The 23,304-nt window shown below is 43.9% G+C and overlaps 1 long non-coding RNA gene across 2 annotated transcripts; it reads right to left on the bottom strand.

The window, feature by feature from the left end:
• Positions 1–5,163: 5,163 nt before the first annotated feature.
• Positions 5,164–7,397, bottom strand: LOC124681774. Of its 2 annotated transcripts, XR_006996016.1 has the most exons (3): positions 7,119–7,397; positions 5,926–5,993; positions 5,164–5,492 (listed from the first exon to the last, which is right to left on the bottom strand). It is a non-coding gene; the product is annotated as an uncharacterized LOC124681774 (long non-coding RNA). The 2 variants fall into 2 exon arrangements; XR_006996015.1 differs by lacking the exon at positions 5,926–5,993.
• Positions 7,398–23,304: the final 15,907 nt, after the last annotated feature.

The following is a 23,304-nucleotide window of genomic DNA, read 5'->3' on the forward strand; positions in this document are numbered from 1 at the left end:
TGTACCTGCGCTAGAAAAAACGGAAACTCTTTCCTACATAACCTGCACTCGTCTCTACGACGAGGATGTACTTCACACCCCTTCGGACGTGTACCTGCGCTAGAGGAAACGGAAAATCTTTCCAGAGAAACCAAAAGAGAAATACAGTACCGTGCTCCTCTTCCTACATAACCTGTACTCCTATCTACGCCGGGGATGTACTTCACCACTATTCGAACATGTACCTGCGCTAGAGGAAACGGAAAATCATGTACTCCTTTTGTGCGAAACATGTACTCGGTTCGCCATCACCGTTGTACTTGACACGCACTTGAACCAGCACTGCGATGGAGAAGAACAGACTTGTACTCATTTTGATGCGAAACCTGTACACGACTAGCCGTCATCGCCGTACTCGACACCCAATAGAACATGTACCTACGCTAGAGAAAGCGGAAATCTTTACAGATAAATCAAAAAGAAAAACACAGTACCGTGCTCCTACCTACGCCGGGGATGTACCTCACCACCATTCGAACATGTACCTGCGCTAGAAAAAACGGAAACTCTTTCCTACATAACATGTACTCGTATCTACGACGAGGATGTACTTCACACCCCTTCGGACGTGTACCTGCGCTAGAGGAAACGGAAAATCTTTCCAGAGAAACCAAAAGAGAAATACAGTACCGTGCTCCTCTTCCTACATAACCTGTACTCCTATCTACGCCGGGGATGTACTTCACCACTATTCGAACATGTACCTGCGCTAGAGGAAAAGGAAAATCTTTCAAGAGAAACCAAAAGAGAAATACAGTACCGTGCTCCTCTTCCTACATAACCTGTATAGTCTCTACGACGAGGATGTACTTCACCACTATTCGAACATGTACCTGCGCTAGAGGAAACGGAAAATCTTTCCAGAGAAACCAAAAGAGAAATACAAGCACCGTGCTCCTCTTCCTACATAACCTCGTACTCGTCTCTACGACGAGGATGTACTTCACACCCCTCCGTACGTGTACCTGCGCTAGAGGAAACGGAAAATCTTTCCAGAGAAACCAAAAGAGAAATACAGTACCGTCCTCCTCTTCCTACATAACCTGTACTCGTCTCTACGACGAGGATGTACTTCACACCCCTTCGAACCTGTACCTGCGCTAGAGGAAACGGAAAATCTTTCCAGAGAAACCAAAAGAGAAATACAGTACCGTGCTCCTCTTCCTACATAACCTGTACTCGTCTCTACGACGAGGATGTACTTCACCACTATTCGAACATGTACCTGCGCTAGAGGAAACGGAAAATCTTTCCAGAGAAACCAAAAGAGAAATACAGTACCGTGCTCCTCTTCCTACATAACCTGTACTCGTCTCTACGACGAGGATGTACTTCACACCCCTCTCGTACGTGTACCTGCGCTAGAGGAAACGGAAAATCTTTCCGGAGAAACCAAAAGAGAAATACAAGTACCGTCCTCCTCTTCCTACATAACCTCGTACTCGTCTCTACGACGAGGATGTACTTCACACCCCTTCGAACCCGTACCTGCGCTAGAGGAAACGGAAAATCTTTCCGTATAAACCAAAAGAGAAATACAAGTACCGTGCTCCTCTTCCTACATAACCTCGTACTCGTCTCTACGACGAGGATGTACTTCACCACTATTCGAACATGTACCGCGCTAGAGGAAACGGAAAATCTTTCCAGTAGAAACCAAAAGAGAAATACAAGTACCGTGCTCCTCTTCCTACATAACCTCGTACTCGTCTCTACGACGAGGATGTACTTCACACCCCTCCGTACGTGTACCTGCGCTAGAGGAAACGGAAAATCTTTCCGCAGAAACCAAAAGAGAAATACAAGACCGTCCTCCTCTTCCTACATAACCTCGTACTGCGTCTCTACGACGAGGATGTACCTCACCACTATTCGAACATGTACCGCGCTAGAAAAAACGGAAACTCTTTACGGATAAATCAAAAGAAAAACACAAGTACCGTGCTCCTCTTCCTACATAACCTCGTACTCGTCTCTACGACGAGGATGTACCTCACCACTATTTGAACATGTACCTGCGCTAGAAAAAACGGAAACTCTTTACAGATAAACCAAAAGAAAAACACAGTACCGTGCTCCTCTTCCTACATAACCTGTACTCGTCTCTACGCCGGGGATGTACTTCACACCCCTTCGAACCTGTACCTGCGCTAGAGAAAACGGAAAATCTTAACCAAAAGAGAAATACAGTACCGTGCTCCTCTTCCTACATAACCTGTACTCGTCTCTACGACGAGGATGTACTTCACCACTATTCGAACATGTACCTGCGCTAGAGGAAACGGAAAATCTTTCCAGAGAAACCAAAAGAGAAATACAGTACCGTGCTCCTCTTCCGACATAACCTGTACTCGCCTCTACGCCGGGGATGTACTTCACACCCCTTCGAACATGTACCTGCGCTAGAGAAAACGGAAAATCTTTCCAGAGAAACCAAAAGAGAAATACAGTACCGTGCTCCTCTTCCTACATAACCTCGTACTCGTCTCTACGCCGGGGATGTACTTCACACCCCTTCGAACCTGTACCCGCGCTAGAGAAAACGGAAAATCTTTCCAGAGAAACCAAAAGAGAAATACAGTACCGTGCTCCTCTTCCTACATAACCTGTACTCGTCTCCACGCCGGGGATGTACTTCACACCCCTTCGAACCTGTACCTGCGCTAGAGAAAACGGAAAATCTTTCCAGAGAAACCAAAAGAGAAATACAGTACCGTGCTCCTCTTCCTACATAACCTGTACTCGTCTCTACGCCGGGAATGTACTTCACCACTATTCGAACATGTACCTGCGCTAGAGGAAACGGAAAATCTTTCCAGAGAAACCAAAAGAGAAATACAGTACCGTGCTCCTCTTCCTACATAACCTGTACTCGTCTCTACGACGAGGATGTACTTCACACCCCTTCGAACGTGTACCGCGCTAGAGGAAACGGAAAATCTTTCCGGAGAAACCAAAAGAGAAATACAAGCACCGTGCTCCTCTTCCTACATAACCTGTACTCGTCTCTACGACGAGGATGTACTTCACCACTATTCGAACATGTACCTGCGCTAGAGGAAACGGAAAATCTTTCCAGAGAAACCAAAAGAGAAATACAGTACCGTGCTCCTCTTCCTACATAACCTGTACTCGTCTCTACGACGAGGATGTACTTCACACCCCTCCGTACGTGTACCTGCGCTAGAGGAAACGGAAAATCTTTCCAGAGAAACCAAAAGAGAAATACAGTACCGTCCTCCTCTTCCTACATAACCTGTACTCGTCTCTACGACGAGGATGTACTTCACACCCTTTCGAACCTGTACCTGCGCTAGAGGAAACGGAAAATCTTTCCAGATAAACCAAAAGAGAAATACAGTACCGTGCTCCTCTTCCTACATAACCTGTACTCGTCTCTACGACGAGGATGTACTTCACACCCCTCCGTACGTGTACCTGCGCTAGAGGAAACGGAAAATCTTTCCAGCAGAAACCAAAAGAGAAATACAAGTACCGTCCTCCTCTTCCTACATAACCTCGTACTCGTCTCTACGACGAGGATGTACTTCACACCCCTTCGAACTCGTACCGCGCTAGAGGAAACGGAAAATCTTTCCAGATAAACCAAAAGAGAAATACAGTACCGTGCTCCTCTTCCTACATAACCTGTACTCGTCTCTACGACGAGGATGTACTTCACCACTATTCGAACATGTACCTGCGCTAGATGAAACGGAAAATCTTTCCAGAGAAACCAAAAGAGAAATACAGTACCGTGCTCCTCTTCCAGAGAATAAAAGAGAAAATCAAACAGAAACCTTTCCAAAAGAAAAAAAATAGAAAAAAAAAACAACAATTTGATGCGCCGAAGGCGCCTTGATACGAGGCGAAGCCGAGCCGTAGCAATCGCTTCGACATATGGGGGTAACGACAAACGGGGACAACGACATATGTCTGCCATTCATTATGTTTATTAATGTTTGATGCGCCGAAGGCGCCTTGATACGAGGCGAAGCCGAGCCGTAGCAATCGCTTCGACATATGGGGGTAACGACAAACGGGGACAACGACATATGTCCGCCATTCATTATGTTTATTAATGTTTGATGCGCCGAAGGCGCCTTGATACGAGGCGAAGCCGAGCCGTAGCAATCGCTTCGACATATGAGGGTAACGACAAACGGGGACAACGACATATGTCTACCATTCATTATGTTTATTAATGTTTGATGCGCCGAAGGCGCCTTGATACGAGGCGAAGCCGAGCCGTAGCAATCGCTTCGACATATGTCATCTCGTAGCACTCTGTTGGAATTAAAAAAAAAATTGTAATTTGAAAGTGCTACCTCCCTCCCATTAATTCCCCTAAAACTCACAGCCCGGAAATACAAAGGGAAAAAGCCAAAAAGAAAGTCCCGCCCAATTTTTTGAAAACGTACTGCGCGCGTAAAGGGAAAAAGAAGATTAACGGGTCCGCATATTGTTAACGGGTCTACCGGCGCGTAAAGGGAAAAACCAAACCCGGAAAACGATTCGCGTCTTTTCCCGGGGACACGTTCCGCGCGTGACACGTGTCGTCGCGACAGCGCGCGCGGGGATAGGTTTTTCCCTTCTCAAAGGTCGGCCTTCGTGTAGTGGCACCCAGCCCAAGCACGTGACGCCTACGTCAGAAAAGACGTCGCCACCGTATCAGCCCAGCCCGGCATCGCCAGCGATCGCCGTTGCGACCAGATCGGTCAGGTGCTACATCGTCATGGACATTGTTCTAACCGATCCTGACGTAAATTGGTGTAAGTGTGTGTTTTTGAGCTTAACATGTTCGAGTGTATTTGCATCATATACTGAAAGTAATACAAGCTGGTTGTGCAGCTGTAGTCTTCAGTTAAGTTGAACAAGAGAAAGGCTATGGCCTATGGCTGGGCCTGCCGCAGCATGTTTTCCCCAACATATTATGAATTCAATATTCAATATGACGTATTGACATCTCAACGAATCAGAACTTAACATACAAATAAGTGCGTGTTTTTGAGCTTAACATGTTCAAGTGTATTTGCATCATCTACTGAAAGTAATACAAGCTGGTTACAAGCTGGTTGTGTAGCTGTAGTCTTCAGTTAAGTTGAACAAGAGAAAGGCTATGGCTGGGCCTGCAGCAACATGTTTTCCCCTCAGATATTATGAATTCAATATTCAATATCACTTATTGACATTTCAACGAATCAGAACTTAACATACATATAAGTTAGTACAATAGCTAAGGCAATGACTACACTGACGGTCGCCACCGAAAATCTGATCATTTCTTCATAAGAACATCGAGCTCCTTTATCTTGTCTTGTGCAACATCTTTGTTATTATTTCTTTAGTTTTGCCTTCCAGCTCTTCTATCACCGCATCCTAAAATGCTAGATATGCTTCATGGTAAGCTTGGCATCACGTATTTGTTGTATAATCTTCTTTGAGTCCAGAACCTGCTCTTCCAAAACAACTATCAAAAGACGCTGTTTGAATAGAATTATAAAAGCAATTTTGGTTCTATCTAGATAGGAAATGGGGACTATATCCAAACACTTTCAGAACTCGTAAGGCCCATTTACTCAACTGAGTTAAATGGAGAATGGGCTAATAAAAAGAAATAGAAGCAAACTAGCATTTCAATTTAAAGCTGTTGTGCTTAAACATATTTAAGCTACAAGTAAACATGCTTTCAATGAGTCTTTTTTAGAGTACACTATTTTCCTGCAAATGTGTATTTCAGATGATGAAACAAGCCTGAGAAACAGCTTGAACAATAAGACAGTATCATGACGCAAATAAATGGTTAAATAAAACAACTACCTACATATGAACGGCATGTGCTCGGTAAAAGACAACAATAGATATTGAACCAACAGTTCAACATACCAAGTCCAACTGCATTTGGACCTTTCATGACCCTGAGCCGTAGGAAAGACTCGGTGAACATCCTGCGACTACAACAAAACAAGGAACGGCTACTTAAAATCACAGAGAGGGAAAATGCACCCAAAATTCAGGGTTTTCTTGATAGCGAAGTTATGGCAATTAAATAGCCACAAGAACAGTAACAGTGAGTTAGTGACTGCAACTACAACTGGATTGAACAGATAAGCAACTAACTAGTACCGGGCTACTACACTCATTCTTTTTTTTACTTGTCCTTTGGCGTCAATGCAATCCCCAATAAACTACTTGGAGCATTGCTTTTCTTAATAGAAAAGCCTTTAAAAATCTTAATAAGTTTGATTATATATGCGTCGGAGTTTTAAGGGGGTTGACTTCATGCATTCTAAAATAACAAGTACAAGGGCTGGAAGAGTTCATGCCTGCTTTACAGAACAAGTTCATTTTATCTCGAAGCATGCAAACTAATTAAAATAAATTTTACCTAACACCAAACCAACATGTAAGAGCAGTATTTATTTTCTCTGATGGCCAAAACTAGAACTTTCTTTCAAGCTAAGATTAGGCATTGCTAATAATATGCATGTTCATGCCTATTGCAGAAAATACTTCGAGTTCTTTAGGAGAACTCTCCAGCTTTTAAGGTTTCATTGAATTTAGCCAGATAACAATATATAGAGAATATTATATGCAAGAGACTGATCATAATTTTTTAAACAGTATTTCACTAGGTTATACACAAGCCACGAAAATTCCTAAGCATGGAACCTATGTGGGTAAGACATTTCTCAAAATTACAAGTATCTGACTCAATCATACATAATACCCAACACTACAGTATCTAACCCTCTAACTCATTCTTCAGGCATTATTTCAGGCCGAAAGTATCAATTATGTTGTTAACTGTTCACTGTTGTCAAATACACTCACTACTTCTACAATGCCTTAGGCTTGTTTCAGTCCCCTGTCTCATTCTTTCTCACAATACGCCAATTTAGCCAGGAGCCAGACCAATAATCATGTTGGCAGCTGCAATTTCTGGGTCAGAACAATAGCCGATACACACGTCTACAACTAGATCGCGCTGTTCTTCTACCAGAGTTTGAGGCTTCGACCACAGCACGGCCTCCGGCCAGAGCGCATGTAAGAAGCAGTAGGGCATGAAGGGCACGAACCTGGACGAGCGCAATCTCCTCCTCCGCCGCAGCCACCGGAAGCTTTCCCAGGCACAGAGGAAGGAGTTCAGGGACGAGATGAGGAGCCGGCGGCGAGCTCCTTTCCGGCGGCCGCGGGTTCCTTTCCGGCTGCAGGAGGGCGATGGGGGACGCGGATGGGGACGTGATGCGACGGATCAACAGCGGCGCGGTGGGGCAGCTACCGTAGAAGAACCCTCCTCCACTTTCGTCGCCGCCGTCGACGGAGATGCGCGGCAGGTCGACGACTCTAGGTAGGGGATGGACTTGGCGGCGGCCACTCCGTCGAGTGATACGGGACGGGTGTATCGCAGGACTGGAAGGCTAGAACCAATTGTTGGGCCTGAACCAGTCTATTGGGCTGAGCCCGTATACAATTTTTCCCTGTGGGGTGCGAAAATTCCCACCGGTATGTAACATACCGGTCAAGTTTTAGAGTGTGGTATGGAACTTTTTAGGCCATTGGATGGACGGAAATAAACGACTATCATTTAATTGGGGGTACCACAAAAGAACCCCCAAGGCCCCAAATGAGGAGGTGGAGGGGAGATAAGCGGCCATCGTGGATTTTCCTCCGTGAGCCAAAAATACATACTTTCAGTTCGGCTTTGGATGGCTTCCTTCCATTCTAGAAAACTTTTTCTTGCTTCTCTAATGGTGGGACGTGGGTGCTATTCATTTCCTCAATTTTTATGTGTTATTTTCCCTGCAGCTCTTCACCATTTAACCCCGCATTGATCTCCAAGCCTCCCAGGTGCGGTAGCCATCTGGTATCTTCCTTCCTTACCAATTGATTCCTAACAACTAACGTGCTCCTGCTGGATTTTATGTTTCTAGTTTTGTTTAGCAGGATATCATCTTCGTGGTCTTCTTTCCACTTCTCAATATGGGGGCTTCTTTGAGACTAAAATCGTCAGGTGTATATGCATATTCCCTGTCCATGTAAGTGTTGGGTTGGACTATATTATGTATAATTGTTTCCACTGATGTTTAACTGTGAGAATATTAGAGATAACTCTAATGCACCTTCTTTTTTTGTTGTGAACATGTATTCTCTTTGGCTCTTTGGGAACAAAGATAATTTGGTTCTTATGGGAATTTGTACTCTCTTCAGATGTTTGATGCCACCCTTTTTTGTGCTATTAAGTACCGATGTATACCATATGTCATATGTTACCTTTTGCTTTACTGAAGGAATTAGTCAGTTTAAGTTGGAGATTTCTCGAAATATCAAGAACTGGCCGGTGCATATTTAGGTCTCAAAATTCTGTCCTGCCATAATTTCATAACTTCTGTACATACATTTACCTCTTCAAATCAGTGTGTCCTCTTAAAGTAGGTTCAAGGCACCTGATCCCTTTTATTTCACTTCTTGCTTTCTGTTGCCATTCCTGTATATTTGATTGATTTTGTTTTGAATTATATTCACCACGCTAGATTTTCTGCTGGTATAAATATCAAGAACATATATGCTTTATTTTTGTAGTTGTTGCTACACATGTTGGTATGCATCTTTATTTATACCTCATCTCATGTGTTTTGCCACATTTCACATAGTTCTTTGTTAACAATTTGGATAAAAATGCCCTAAACAACTAGGATAACATACGGAAATTCAATTCGGCACATGGGAGCATATGCTCCTGCCACCGGAAAAACATTTTGAAATGTTCAAAAAATTCGAACAAAAAATTTCTCGCTTACGTATCAACATGTTACGTGCGCACATCAAGTCTTGCGAAAAACCGACAATTTTTGTGACTTGTGTGAAAAAGATAAACAAAACGTCTCGTACACAACTTTTTCTTACCGAAAAATTATCTTTTTTACAAATGACACTCAAAATGTCGGTTTTCTGTAAAACCACTTTGTGAACGTGTAGAATTTCGAGATGTATCCACTAAATTTTATGTTCAAATTTTTCAACATTTTAAAAGTGCATTTAAAATGAAGTTTAAAAACCGGGAGCATATGCTCCCGGGTGCCAAAACGGCACTCCCGATAACATATAGCTTGAATGAATGCGTGTTATCATTAACTCCATGTATTAATTTAAGGAAGAGTTCAATATATTTACACTCTTGCATATAACAATTTCCTCTTTTCTAGAGCGAGAGCATTGCACTCATTGATGCTGCTCATTTGTACTACTAGATTTGTTAGTGTTCTTGTCCTGAAAGAGTAGCGTATTGATCTGTAAATAGAACCTCGGTATGATTCTCATTTATCATTATGAGTTAACATGTCTATTTAACTCCTGATGCTTATTTATGTACCTAATTATTCAGTGGGACTTTTTTTTTGCTTGTGTATTTTTACAATACAATGTTTTGTCGTTTGTTCTTGCGGTTTGTGAGACTTTCTTTAGAGTATTGCTTTATACGCGTGAAATGTTATCACTCTTGGTGGGGGTGTAGCTATTTTGTCATAAATTTATCTTTTTTATGCTCTCCTAATTCCGTTCCCATTCACGCTTGTCCTCTTATTTAAGTTCTGGTTACCAGTAGACTTTTGTCTTTTTTATTTTCTTTTTCTCAGGGCCTTTTATTCCTATCTCTTGAGTGAGTAGTGTCATTTCTTCGCAAGGTAATATCCTCCTCTGAAGTAGGCGTCTGCTTGTGCACATTCAGTTACATTGACGTGGATTCCTCAGCAAGTGAGTAGAATGAGCTCGATTATTTCCTTAGTGCTGGACTCTTAACATAAATATAAAATGTGCCTTCAGTGTATAGTTTACGTCCTACGTATCTATTGATTCAGTTAAATTGATGTGGATACCTGAACAAGTGACTAAACAGCCTACTATGAGCTAGATTAATTCCTGAGTGCCAGACTCTTAACCTTCTGTCTATAACTTTCAGCGTACCCATTGATTTTGATTCATGGGTCAAAATTACTCAACAATTCATGTGATTAGACTATTTATATATTGGGCCTTAATTCACGTGGCAAACACACAGGTGGTATGCAACATGCTTATTTTCTTATATTTATAACTTCGTTTGTCATTTGGTGGTGCTTACACGGTGGTGGTCTGCCTATTAATTCAACAGTTTATGTGATTAGACTATTTAAATAATTTATGGAGATTTGCTCCATGATGAACATATTTATAGCATAGAGGTTTAGCGACAATCTTCAGACCAGTACCTTCATTTTTTTTGCTGATGTAGCCATTGCTCAGCCTTTGTTTCTTTTCCATAGTTAGTGCTACATATACCTTAAATCGTTTTCCTGGTAGAGATAGGCTTATATTATTTGTCGCGCGGACTGGCTCATTACAGTTTCATCGCCTTCTGTACTTCATTGTGAAATCGTGCACCATATTTGTATAAGGTCTTTTTACCAACCTACAGAATAACAAACTATAGTACTACTAACCCATTGTTGGATGTTCCTAGCACATTTGTTTGATCTTTTAGATTAACTATGCTTACTTAATGTTTTAATTGATAACCCCCCCCCCCCCTATAGGATGAATGAAGAATGGTTAGAATTCCCTACAAAAGGATGCTCAATATTATGCTACAAAAACTTGGCATTCCAGAAGCTAAATATAGCCTTGAAGCATGCGAGGAAGGCAGGGCTTGTGCCACTGTGCCTATCTCCCTCCCTATAGGATGAACGGATAATGGTTAGAATTCCCCATAGAATGATGCTGACTATTATGATATAAAAACTTGGCATTCCAAAAGCTGAAGATCTCCTTGAAGCATGCGAGGAAGGCAGGGTTTCTGTCTCTAAGCCTTTCAACAATTATGAACCAGCCCTACCAGGATCACCTTTGGACCAGGCAATACCTGGAATCCTGTCCACAGATCATGACATTGCTGAAGAATCCGCTTCTATGCGAGCAATTATGTTCAGAATGCCGCCAATATGGGGATCGGAGATTTCAATTACACGATTGAAACAGCTAGAAGAACAGAACAAGAGTACGAAACAACAGCTCAGAGAGTCAGACTACAATGGCACGGCCGTGAGTGATGCCTGGAAGCATAGCAAGGGAAAAGCGTACACGAAGCTGAGCCCCACAAGCAAGTGTGCGACACCTACACGAACCTCGGTACTTATGTCCGCCGACAGCCATCAAATAAGATCACAACTGAACTCATGTATTTGTTCTTCCTTATTTTCTTCTAATGGTACCTCTGTATCAGCCTGTATCGTACTCTGTTATCTGATAATCGAGCGAGAATTGTCCTCCTGAATCCTATTTGCGTGTGGATCGGTAAAGCAACAACAAAAGGCTTGCTAGAGGTTGGTCACATGAGACATTTTGTCTTCCTTTTACGCACGGATGAGAAGCATCGTGATTCTTAACTTTCCGATTGGAGTTGCAGACAATTCTTATCAATGTTGCAGACACGCTCACAAGCTTACAATTAGGAGTACCCACCTGGATAAACGTTTGAAAACAATAAGGACAGATTCCTAAGTTGCGAGCTATGTAGACTGCGTAGTGTCTGCACTGATCACTATGCCACTCATGTGGTACTTTTTCTCTTTTGTGCTTCCAACTTTTAATTTCGTACTTCCACCGTGGCATTTAATATAATCTCATGCCTATATGAAAGTGCAGTTACATATGAACCATATTCACTCTATTGGACTATGTGTTCAAGTAATGCAAGATGCACAATTTCTCCTTTTTACCATATTTCTTTTGGGTGCTCTTACTTATGTAATTTTCTATGATATTGTTCATATATCACTCGCTTTCATACATATGGAGCTACTAAACCTCCTTATGCACCTCTTTCGCTGCTTTTGCTTAGCCCTGTAAATAACTTCGTGATCACAGTGTTGAGACCAAATATTATATAGCTACTATTAATATGTTCCTATTACATACATCCCTTGCCTTCAAATTTCACACAAGGAGAGAAAGGAAAGATCACCAGTGCACCCTCGAATATATGCATTTTCATGTGTAACATACATACAGTCCTTGCCTTCAAATTTCTCCAAGGTTTATATTTTGTAATATGTGTGATTATGATTCACCTTCCTATTTACATATATTTACTATATAAACATACCAACATAGCGAAGTGTAAAACATAGGTTAACCTAATTTCATAGGATGCGGGAGAGCATCACCAAAGGACTTTGGACAACTTGGATTTCACTGGTGCGATAAAACATGTGTAATGTATCGTTAAACAAATAAAAAAGTAAACACGTTACAAATGATAGTGACACGGTCAAAAAACACATGCGCACTCACCCCACCTAGTACATAGTGCCAAACGTAGTGTAGGCGGCGAGGCAAAGCTCGCATATCCGTCTAGTATGACTTTATTTTATATGCCTACTTAACACTGCATACAATGATACAGAAACTACTTTCGATCCTTGAATGTTCTCATATTATACTCAATGAAACTATTGCTCTACCTCAAACCTCTAGGAGGTTTTCCTGATATACTTTTGTACATCTAGCAAAGAGTATGATCGGGCACGATTAATTCAACACATTCCATCACATACATGTAGCATTTGTACAAACTACATTTGAAAATTTTGAAGTATGAATTTTAAATTTACATATGTTAATATAATAAAATATATGTTGATATGTATTGCACACCTAGATTCTAATATGTTATTCTTACAGTGGTCGAGTAGCTTGCTTGGTGCACTTTTTCCCTCTAGATGTATTGGGACCTGATTGACTCAGTGCAGCGGCCGTTTAGTCCATGGTCCGTTGGATGGTCAGTGCAAGGCCAACAATTGGAACACATTGATTCTGCTCGTTCCCCTCCTTCGCTTCAGGGCATGTTCCTCGAAACTCTAATGTAACATCACATAAGAAGGTGAGTGAGATAGTGTCCAAAATTAAATGTTTCGTGTACTGGATCATAATAAACAATCCGCAAACTGAACAAAATAAATGCTCGATCGGTTCCTTTGTCGTATGTTGTAGGATTTCCAAAGTCGCAATGGACGTTCTGGTTGTCCAATCAATCCATATGGTGGAAAGTAACCACAATACCATGTATACATGCGGTGGTTGAAGGAGTAAGACTTGGTTTTCAGAGATCTCAATGTCAAGTTGGTTGGCACTACAAGTGTTGAATCTCCATACAACTCATAGTAAGAAGTCGAAGCAGAACTGGTTGTGCTAACTTCTCTCCTGATACCTTCCATTCCCGTCTACTTTTTCCTAAAGAGTGCATATGTGTCTTGGCTTTGGTACACGCTCTCTTCCTATTCCAATGCACGCTGGGGTCATGTAGTAGAAAACGATCTTGAAACCCTTGCAAAAAGATCAGAAGGATTGTTTCTCAAAGTATCATGAACCTAAATAATTTGAGTGTAAGATTATGTGGTAGATGCAAGGGCAGGTAGATGAAGCTTTGAGCTCTAGCAAGGGTTTCGTCTCTTCTCAACTATCATACTTTGCCAGGGTACTGGGTACAGGGGTGTGTCTATATATAGGAAAATGGATATGACTTGCATCAGAAAAGTAACGTGCCACAGATGTTAGCAGGGGCGAAGCTGGAGGAAAAATATCATGTACCACCGGACTGCAGCATTGGAAAATTCCAACTACCAGAGGTACGGCCTTTTCTAAAGTTTTCATGTTCAAGTTAGAGAAGCCGAACAATGCTAGCGGGCCGAAACACAACTAGGCCAGATTTGGCATTGGGGCCACAAAAATTGTTTTTTTGTACCTTCAGGCACACCGTATATATGTCGAAAAAAAAAACTTAGCGTGTCCAAGGGATAGGTATCCCCAATTCCAAAACGAACACGTATTACCGCCAAAGTACTGCCGATCTCCGTCTCCTACAGTATGTCGGCGCGAGAACCACTCATAATAAACCTAATCCCAAGCCATGCAGAGTACGCCTCATCGATCGACAAATCGCGCCGCGAAATTAGCACCAAGATGGACGTCGCCGGAGTCGCCAGCACTTCGTGCCGCTGCAGCAGCGTGGTGTTCGTGGGCAACATCCCGTACCAGGCGAGCGAGAAGGAGCTCCGGGACGCGTGCGAGGAGATCGGCCCCGTGGTGTCCCTCCGCGTTGCCGCCGACAAGGACACCGGCAGGCCCAGGGGCTTCGCCTTCTGCGAGTACCTGGACGACGAGACCGCCAGCAGCGCATGCCGCAACCTGCACGGCCACCCACTCCGCGGCCGCGCGCTCCGCGTCGGCATCGCCGCTGCGAACCAGCAGCCGCAGCACGCGCGCCGGCGCGCCGGCGATGACCCGGACGTGCCCGTGGGCGTCGAGGAAGCCACGCACGCCGCGTCGCTCTTGTCAGGGTCGGCGGCGAGCGACGCCGTGACGAGGTACATCGCGGGGATAAGCCGGCGCCAGCTGCGCGAGCTTCTGGGCGTGCTGGCGAGGGAGGATGTGGGGGTCGTGGAGCGGGCGAAGCGGGAGTTCAGCGGGCTGGCGACGCTGATCGAGCAGGCGCGGATACTGGTCGTAGACATGATGGTAAGTGACGGCGGCGTGGCTAAGCGTCCTGGCGGTTTGGAGGAGTCACGGCAGGGCGCGCCGGCGGCGAAGGTGAGGAAGGTGGACGACGGCGCATCGGTTCTTGCCGCCGTCTGCCGCTGACGGGCCGCACTTTATTTTCTTTGTTCGTTTCTTGTTTTGGCAGTCGAGTACGTATCGTACAGGTGTACAATAGCTTCGCGTCCAAACCCCAGTTCCCCCTAGGACAGTATACACGTCATGAGAAACACTAGGCCCAGCAGCAAAACTCGGGGCGTTGTTGGGTCCCCCCAGCGATGTTTTTATTTTCTTTTTCGGTTTTTTTATTTTTCCTTTTTGTTATTTTTTTCTGTTTCGTTTGCCTTTTTAAATTGGAACCTTTTCTAATCTGAAGCTTTTTCAGTAACTAATTTTTTTCAAAATCCAAATAAAATTAAAATATTTTTCAAATATGAACATATTTAAAATTTCAATGTTTTTAATTTTGAAATATTATTGTTAAATATGAACAATTTTCGAGTTTGAACATTTTTTAGATTGAAATATTTTGAGTTTGAACAATTTTTTACAATTCCAAATATTTTAAATCTAAGTATTTTCAAAGTTTGAATATTTTTCGAACTTTAACATTTTTGGAGCTCGAATATTTTTTGAGATTGAATATTTTTGAAACTTGTTTTTTCCTAAATTTAAATATTTTTTTAGACTTCGAACATCTTTGAGATTGAAATTTTTTCGAATATCAACATTTTTTCAATTTGAACATTTCAACTTGTCAAATTCAAAAATTTAAAAATGCATTTTTTTCAAATTTAAATATTTTTAAATCTTAAGAAAGACAGAAAGAAACTTAAAACTAGGCCAACCAGGCCAGCCCATACTACGTGCGCAGTAACGGCCGACATGGTCGACATATAGGGTTCGCACCTTTGGCACGCTCGCTTGGGTGCTCGTATTTGCCGCCTTAAGAAGGATGCAATACATTCCGATCCTTGCCTAAATAGTGCATTTCTTAAGCCCGTGTTCGGCTTAGCAAGACATTCGGGCTCCAAATTTAGGCCCACTCCTGGTGATTTTCGGGCCGAGCTGCCCATGGTCAGGACAAAACGACATTGCCCACCGTCTACCACATCGTGTGCAAGCCCCGTGCCTATCACACCAACGCCTCGTTCCCTCACACCACGCTTGCGATCCCCACCACGCATCGAGGCCGGTCAAAGTAGTCATCGAAGGCCACCCATCCTCATTTCTACTTCACTGAAGATGGAGTTCGATGTTTGGTCAAAAAACTTTCAAAAAAAGAAGTGCTTAACAAAAATATTCAATAATGCCCTCGAGCTATATGTATTCTTTGCTTAGCCGACTACGCCAACCTTCATCCTCCAGTCCTTCAATACCCCTTGCTTCCTAGGGCAAAAATTCAAGTACTCCCTTGTTTTTTATTTACTTCACGTTATAGGTTTAATGAAAATCAAAATTTATCATGTTTTTCTTAAAATGCAGAAAAAATCTCCACAAAAAAGATATCAAAATGCGTAAAATATGAAAAAAAAACTTTATAATTTATTTTATGATATAGTTTTTATATTATCATGTTGTTATTTTTACAAATATATTTTCGAATTATGAAATTTTTAGTTTGACTAAACATAGAACATAAAGTAATCAGTACTCCCTCTGGACTGAAAAGATGGATGCGGAGGGAAGGCAAAATTACGCATACATACCACTACTAGGAAAAGGCTTATAGCAGCACTCCTTACCGCCGGCGAGTACGGTTTGAAAATGCCGGCGGTAAGGTCTGTTAGACCATCCTCGTGTTACCGCCGGCGAGTTGAAACAGGGTCGCCGGGAGTAGTGCAGTTACCGCCGGCGAAATGAAATCGAAAACGCCAGCGGTAATGTGGGCCAAGACCACTCAGATAGGCCTCCAATTACCGCCGGCGATTTAGACTCGAAAACGCCGGGGGTAACAAAATTACCACCTGCGAACTGAAAATGCATGTGCCAGGGGTAATTTGATCTGTTGTGGACCAGAACAAAAATCTCCTTATCTTGTTGACCCAACCCACCCCGCTCCTCTCAACCTTATCTCCACTCCGCACCATCCTCTCCAACCCGCTCCGCGCAACCAACGCCTGTTGCCGCCGCTCCACGCCTCCACCCCGGCCGCCTCACCTCCGTCGCCCCACCTCTGCCGCCCTCACGTCCCCGCCCTCCTCCCTCTACGCGCGCGTCCCCGCCCTCCACCCCATCACGCGCGAGGGGCTCGGCTGCTACGTACTCGCCGCGCTCCGCCGCGACCGACGCGGGGGCCGCGACAGACGCGACTGCAAGGCCTGGACCGTTCTGCAGATGGCCTGGACCATGGCGACCTGGACGCCGGTGGCCGACCTGCTGCTTTACTCCCGACCACGACGGGTTGCTGCTCGTCATCGGCCCGCGTCGACTTCCTGCTCCCGCCCCCACCTGCGTCCGCAAGCTCACCCGCGCTGCAGATGCGCCGCTCGCCCTATTTTTTTTATTTGCAAAAAATGGTACCGCCGACGAATAGCTATGGGTGTAGGGAATGCGCCGGGGATAACGGCACTTACCACCGGCGATTTGGAAAACGCCGGCGATAAGGGGGTTACCACCGGCGAGGAGGTCGCCGACGAACACGCAAACGCCGGCGGTAAGGGTTTCTGGTGCGCCGGTGGTAGTGCAATTCCTAGTAGTGTACGCACAGTCCTGCTTAGGTAGTACAAGCAAATGCCTTTATTCCCTGTCTTCTCTTTTTGTTTTCCCTATGCTTTAGGTCCTCTGGACACGGTTCAGGAGAGCCGCGAGATTAATTATGTCCGGACAGGGACTTATCCATTCAAAATTGTCTTCGGCAATTTCCAAATTGTTTATTGTTACTCCATTATTGATTTTGTCAAAAACTGACGAATTGTGTTTGGGTGGCGACAGATAACATCCTTGCGATTATGCTCTGTTTTCCACTTGGCTCTGTCGCTAATGATTAGCTTAAACTACTAACCCAGTAGGTACCCGATATCCGGTCAAGCGGCTGGAACTGATACTGACATACCTGTGCATCGCTACAAGCGTCCCAACGGCCTAGATTTGTTTCCATTTCCACGCTGTTCCATGTTTCATGAACTCGGGCATTGGATACCCCCATGTGCTCTGCTCACAACTGACATACAACTGCACGGCCGATTAGCCAATCATTGAACTCATTACACGGCCCAGATAGCTAGCTGGACCATCTGAAGTCAGCCTGTCCATTTGGTCCATATAGCATTTATTTTAAAAATTCAACAATCATAGTTTTAAGTTTTAAAAAAATCGAAAAACAATCCTGGATGTAGCGAATAAGGAAACTTACAGACGTGCAAAGTCCCAATATGAAATTCTTTGTATTGGACTATACAAAAATGACAGAGTAGAGCAGTATACACAATTGTTAATCGATCGGCGGTGTAAAGGTTCCATTAGGCATTCTTAAATTAGTAGTAGCAGAAGTTGCACGCGACGTCACGCGCTTGACCTTTTGTTTACTCCAGAGCAGTTTGAGAGACTCGAGAGTGACAGTCACCTTCCTTGCACATGGATCGTGAGACTGAGACTGTGGTACCGAGCAATCTACTACCTCTGTCTCAGTTTAACAGACGCGTATGTAGTTTAAGAAATTGCTTGATCATTATTTTAATCATTAAAGTATGAAATATATATATGAAAAGCTTTTTTATATATGAATATAATGATATAAATTTTTAGACATAAAAATATATATTTTGTTAATCAAAGTTTATCTTAAACTGTGTGTGCCTATTAATCTGAGACGGAGAAACTAGATCGGATCAAGCACAAATTCTTCGTCTTCCTCTACCAGGTGGATGCGGTGGCGCACATGCATGCATCTCCGATTCGGACACCGGCCGGCCATCGGTTCCGGCGGCGGCTGACGCGATGGATGATATGATGTGGTCGATGGGTGGGTAGCGCGTCGCGGTCGCGGTCGGATCCGTCCCGTCAAACTTGGCGTACGTACGCGACGCTACTGGTTTCGCTTCGCCCGCTCGCCTCTCGTAGGGTCAATTCTTTCGTTGCCCTGAAGCCGGCAAGTCGGCCACCGCGTTGCGGGGACACACGTGCGGCCTTTTCATCGCACCTTGCCGTGGTTCCGGTCAGGTCCAGCCAGCGCGCATGCAGGTTGCTCGCCGGCCGCTCGATCGTCTCCCGACTTCCATTTTCCCACCACGCACAGTCGACCGTCGACGGCATGCACGTACTCTTATTTGTGGATTTTTAAGAAGGCTAGATGTCTATTTATTTGTGGACGGAGGGAATAATACATCTGTCACATTTTTTTCCCTCGACGAGAAGAGATGTCGTTTTCGGCCTTTCGCTATTCGCTACGAACAGTTCCACGCCACGGTTTCTGTCGCGTCTTACCTGTGTGATGGCAACCAAAGTCAGTCACTGGAGTATAGTATTATTTGGCCAGCGTACGTTGCTTCTTACCTCGCGCGGATCGTGATAGAGATACGTACGCAGCACAAAACGACTTTTAGTACTGTTCCAAGCAACTTCAAAATACCAGGCAAAGAAATGACGCATCTACTAGAAGAAATCAGATATATAGCAACAAGTTTACAGTGTTTATGATCAGTCTGTACTCTGTAAGCACGGCAATATTTCTTGCTAAGGGATGCATGCATTCAAATGAAAATAGATAAGTACTTCCTCCAATTCATATTACTTAACACTAGTATGGATGTACCTAGAACTAAGATATATCTAAATATAACTATATTAGTGACAACTAATATAAATCAGAGGAAGTACTGTTGTACGTAGTCCAGCAAGTGTGTTATTTCTTTGGCATGTCCATTATCGAGACTGGGAGTATTTTACATGCTAACGCAGTTTTACATAGAGACAGTCCTGCACACTGAACAAAAATTACTCTATCCAATATATCCATATTACTTGTTTCTAATATGTATATTGTACATATTAGAACACCGATAAATTCATAGACACATCATAATTCTCGATAAATTCATATTCCCGACGAACACCGGAGAGAGTAATGTTTTTTTTTTTTGTCTTCAAATAAACAATAAAAAATAGAACTAACCCGTCTTACCTATAAGTGAAACAAAGCTGATATCCCCTATGTCCTCAATAAGTTACTCAATTTTTTCTTACCTCGATAAGAATATTACATTTATATACATCAATATCTAAACAAAATTAAGTCACTTATTTATGGATGGAGGGACTATTATTTTGGGTGAAAAACCTGCAACCGAATCAACTCTCCCTCTGTCTATAAAAGGACGTCAAAGCTTTGTCCAAATTTAAATGTATGCATACACTAAAAAGTGTCTAGATGCATTCGAATTTAGATAAATTTTCTACATCCTTTAATGGACAGAGGTTGTAGAACGTTGGCATATGTAACTCTTTTATATGTATCAGCAAAATGACTTTTTTTTCCTAGCTTTGTTTGTGCTTGCTGAAATATGTTATTGTTCATTTTGTTTATTAACTTGTTGCAGGAAATAACTACACCCTCTATGATGTGGGTATTACCTTTCGGGTAACCAACATTTGGATACCTCCTCCGGACCAACTAGGAGCCCATGAAGATTGTCCAGCATCCGAGGTGGGCCTACGCGTCGGTGCTAGAGACGAAGACTCATCCGAAGAATGATTCTTGATGAACAAGGCAGGAAGATGCAATACAAGGAAAGATTAGACTAGATCTCTCTGTACCTTAGTCGAGTCCGAGCAGATCTCTTGGGACCTGGCCTGCTATATAAAGACCAGGAGAGGATCTACCGGGACACAACCTACTGACATAGAACCACCGCAAGATCTAAACTAGAACATAGATCCCTTGCCTCTCGGCGAGACCATCACCATAGCCCATCTTCTACCCCATTGTAACTCGATATACTTTCGATAATCAAGATCATACAAGCAGGAAGTAAGGATTTTACCTCATCGAGGGCCCGAACCTAGTAAATCTCTCTTCCCGTTTGTTTGGTTACCGATGTCTCGTGCTAGCCTGCAGGATTCCGTCAACCCTAAGCCCCTCATGGTGGGAATTGTTGGGGAGCACCCCCGACAATTGGCGTCGTCTGTGGAGAAACTGTCGGCACAAGGCACATCATCAGCTGCTCCAGTCACATCGGCTGCGTTCTTGCTGACGTCACCAACGCCGTCGTCACCAGCACCTTCAGGATCAAGGAACTTGGTTCGTTGCGGATCCTTCGAGTTTACTCTACGCAATGATGCGTCACGTCCAACTCCCTCGGAGTTTCGCGGCGACATGGATACAACGTTCGGCGGTGTTCACTTCATCGTCGACTCCGGAGGTTTCCTTCGACTTCCGGACTCAGGCACGTCAGGCTCGGGCAGGACTTCAGTCTCAACAATCGCCGTTCCACCTCCAGACGCGGGGAATTCACCATACCTGGTCGATAACAGCGACATAAGCATCCAGAGAAATCTTGATGGCATTGGGAGCAGGCATGAGCGCCGAAAGAGGAGAAGGGATTTTCGTTACGAGGCAATCGACCAAGCTGCAAGCCGTCCTCATCAGCATGGCGAAGGATGCCAGCACGCGCAATTAGCCAGAAGTCATGGCTGACATGATCGCCTCTCTCGGGCACCTTACCTACCGGCAGCAGAACAATTTATTGCCCCGTGTTACTTGCATGCTTACATCAAAGGATAATATCGAGAAGGCATCACATCTGCTCAAGGACTGTCGGCAGTTCCTCAATATTCAGAGGTTGTGTGAGGAGTTAGGATCTAATGCAGAAGCAATGGTACATCCGATAAAAGGTACAGCTGCCTATGCACAGACGAAACAACAACAGTACTTACCAGCCAACGTTATTTATGTACATGCCGAAGTTTGCCCCGTCTCCGACGATATCTATGTACCTGCCGAGTTACTCGAGGGCATGTGAACATGATTCATAAGGTTAGTTTTTCAAAGAGAGAAGTCAAGAAATTTTCACGAGAGATAAAACTTGCAGAAGTAGCCATATCAGATGTGCCCGAATTTATCGATTGGTCAGATCAAAGCATCCTATTCAGCAAGGCAAATCATCCGACAGTCGTGCCAAGGCCCAGGCACGCCGCCTTGGTACTTGAAGCGCAGGTTGGAGGATACAACATGAGCAAAGTGTTTATGGATGGAGGAAGCTGTTTGAACCTCCTGTTTGCGAGCACAATGAAGGCGATAGGCTTAACCGCCGATATGTTACAAGAATCCTACACTGATTCCCACAGCATCATCCCGACCCGACCCGCATATCCTCTTGGCAAGATCTCGCTGGACGTTGTCTTTGGTACACCCAACAATTTCAGAAAGGAAAGACTCGAATTCGAGGTAGTAGATTGGGTATCACAGTACCACGCCATCCTCGGTCGACCGGCATTTGCCAAGTTTATGGCGGTTGCTCATTGCGGTACTTAAAGCTCAAGATGCCATTAACTGTTCTTGGAAGTTTATCTCGTTCCGATAATTGTGATAAGGATTTTCAGAAGATCGCCTCCAAATTCGGAGATAAGGAAGAGCTCAATGCACTGGACGCACTCACTAATCATACACAGCCACCTGCCGATAATCGGAACACAAAGTCCGATGAGTTTGACGCTACCAAAGAAGCAAAGAAACATCAAGTGCATCCCTTTGACCCGAAAAAACGATCAATGCGTCGGCAGATCTTGCTATCGCATAGGAAGGCGCACTTACCGAGTTCCTCCGTGAGCGCTGGAAAATATTTGCATGGGAGCCATCCGACATGCCAGGTATTCCCAGGGAACTCACTGAGCACGCCCTTAATGTTGATGCCAAAGCCAAGCCTGTAAAGTAGACACTGCGCCATTTTTTGGAAGCAAAAAAGAAAATCCATTTGAGAAGAAGTTAATCGGCTCCGCAAAGCCGGGTTTATTCAGGAGCTTAAGGAGGCAAAATGGGTAGCCAACCCAGTCATGGTGCCGAAGAAAGATACGACAGCTCTTCGTATGTGCATCGACTTCACGAGCATCAACAAGTATTGCCCGAAGGATCATTTCCCATTGCCTCGTATCGATCAAATAGTCAACTCCATGGTAGGCTGTGATCGCCTCTCCTTTCTAGATGCTTACTCATGATACAATCAAATCAAGCTCAAAGAAAAAGACCAGGAGCTAACATCATTCATCACACCGCATGGTGTTTACTGTTACAACGTCATGACTTTCGGGTTAACAAACGCGGGCGCGGCCTATCAACGATGTATGCAAGCATGCCTTGGAGAACAGATTGGCCGGAATATTGAGGCTTATATCGATGATATCATTGACAAAACCTGAAACGCCGCCACATTAATCGACGACCTACATGAAACTTTCGACAACCTTGACCGCTACAAAATCAAGTTGAACCTGAAGAAATGCTTTTTCGGAAGGCCAATTACTCGGGTACTTTATTTTGGATAGAGGAATAGAAGCAAAACCCTTGAAGATCAAGGTTGTCCTTGATATGGAGCCGCCAAAGAATCTGCAGCAGTTAGCAGGACGCGTAGCAGCTCTCAGCAGGTTCATTGCAAAGTTAGGAGAAAAAGGCGCTGCCATTCTATCAGTTAATGAAGAAATCAAAGAAGTTCGAGTTGATTGCAGAAGCACAGGAAGCTTTCGACGATCTAAAGAAGGTTCTCT

The sequence above is a fragment of the Lolium rigidum genome, unplaced genomic scaffold, assembly GCF_022539505.1.
Source record: "Lolium rigidum isolate FL_2022 unplaced genomic scaffold, APGP_CSIRO_Lrig_0.1 contig_55717_1, whole genome shotgun sequence".
NCBI classification, from domain to species: Eukaryota; Viridiplantae; Streptophyta; class Magnoliopsida; order Poales; family Poaceae; genus Lolium; species Lolium rigidum.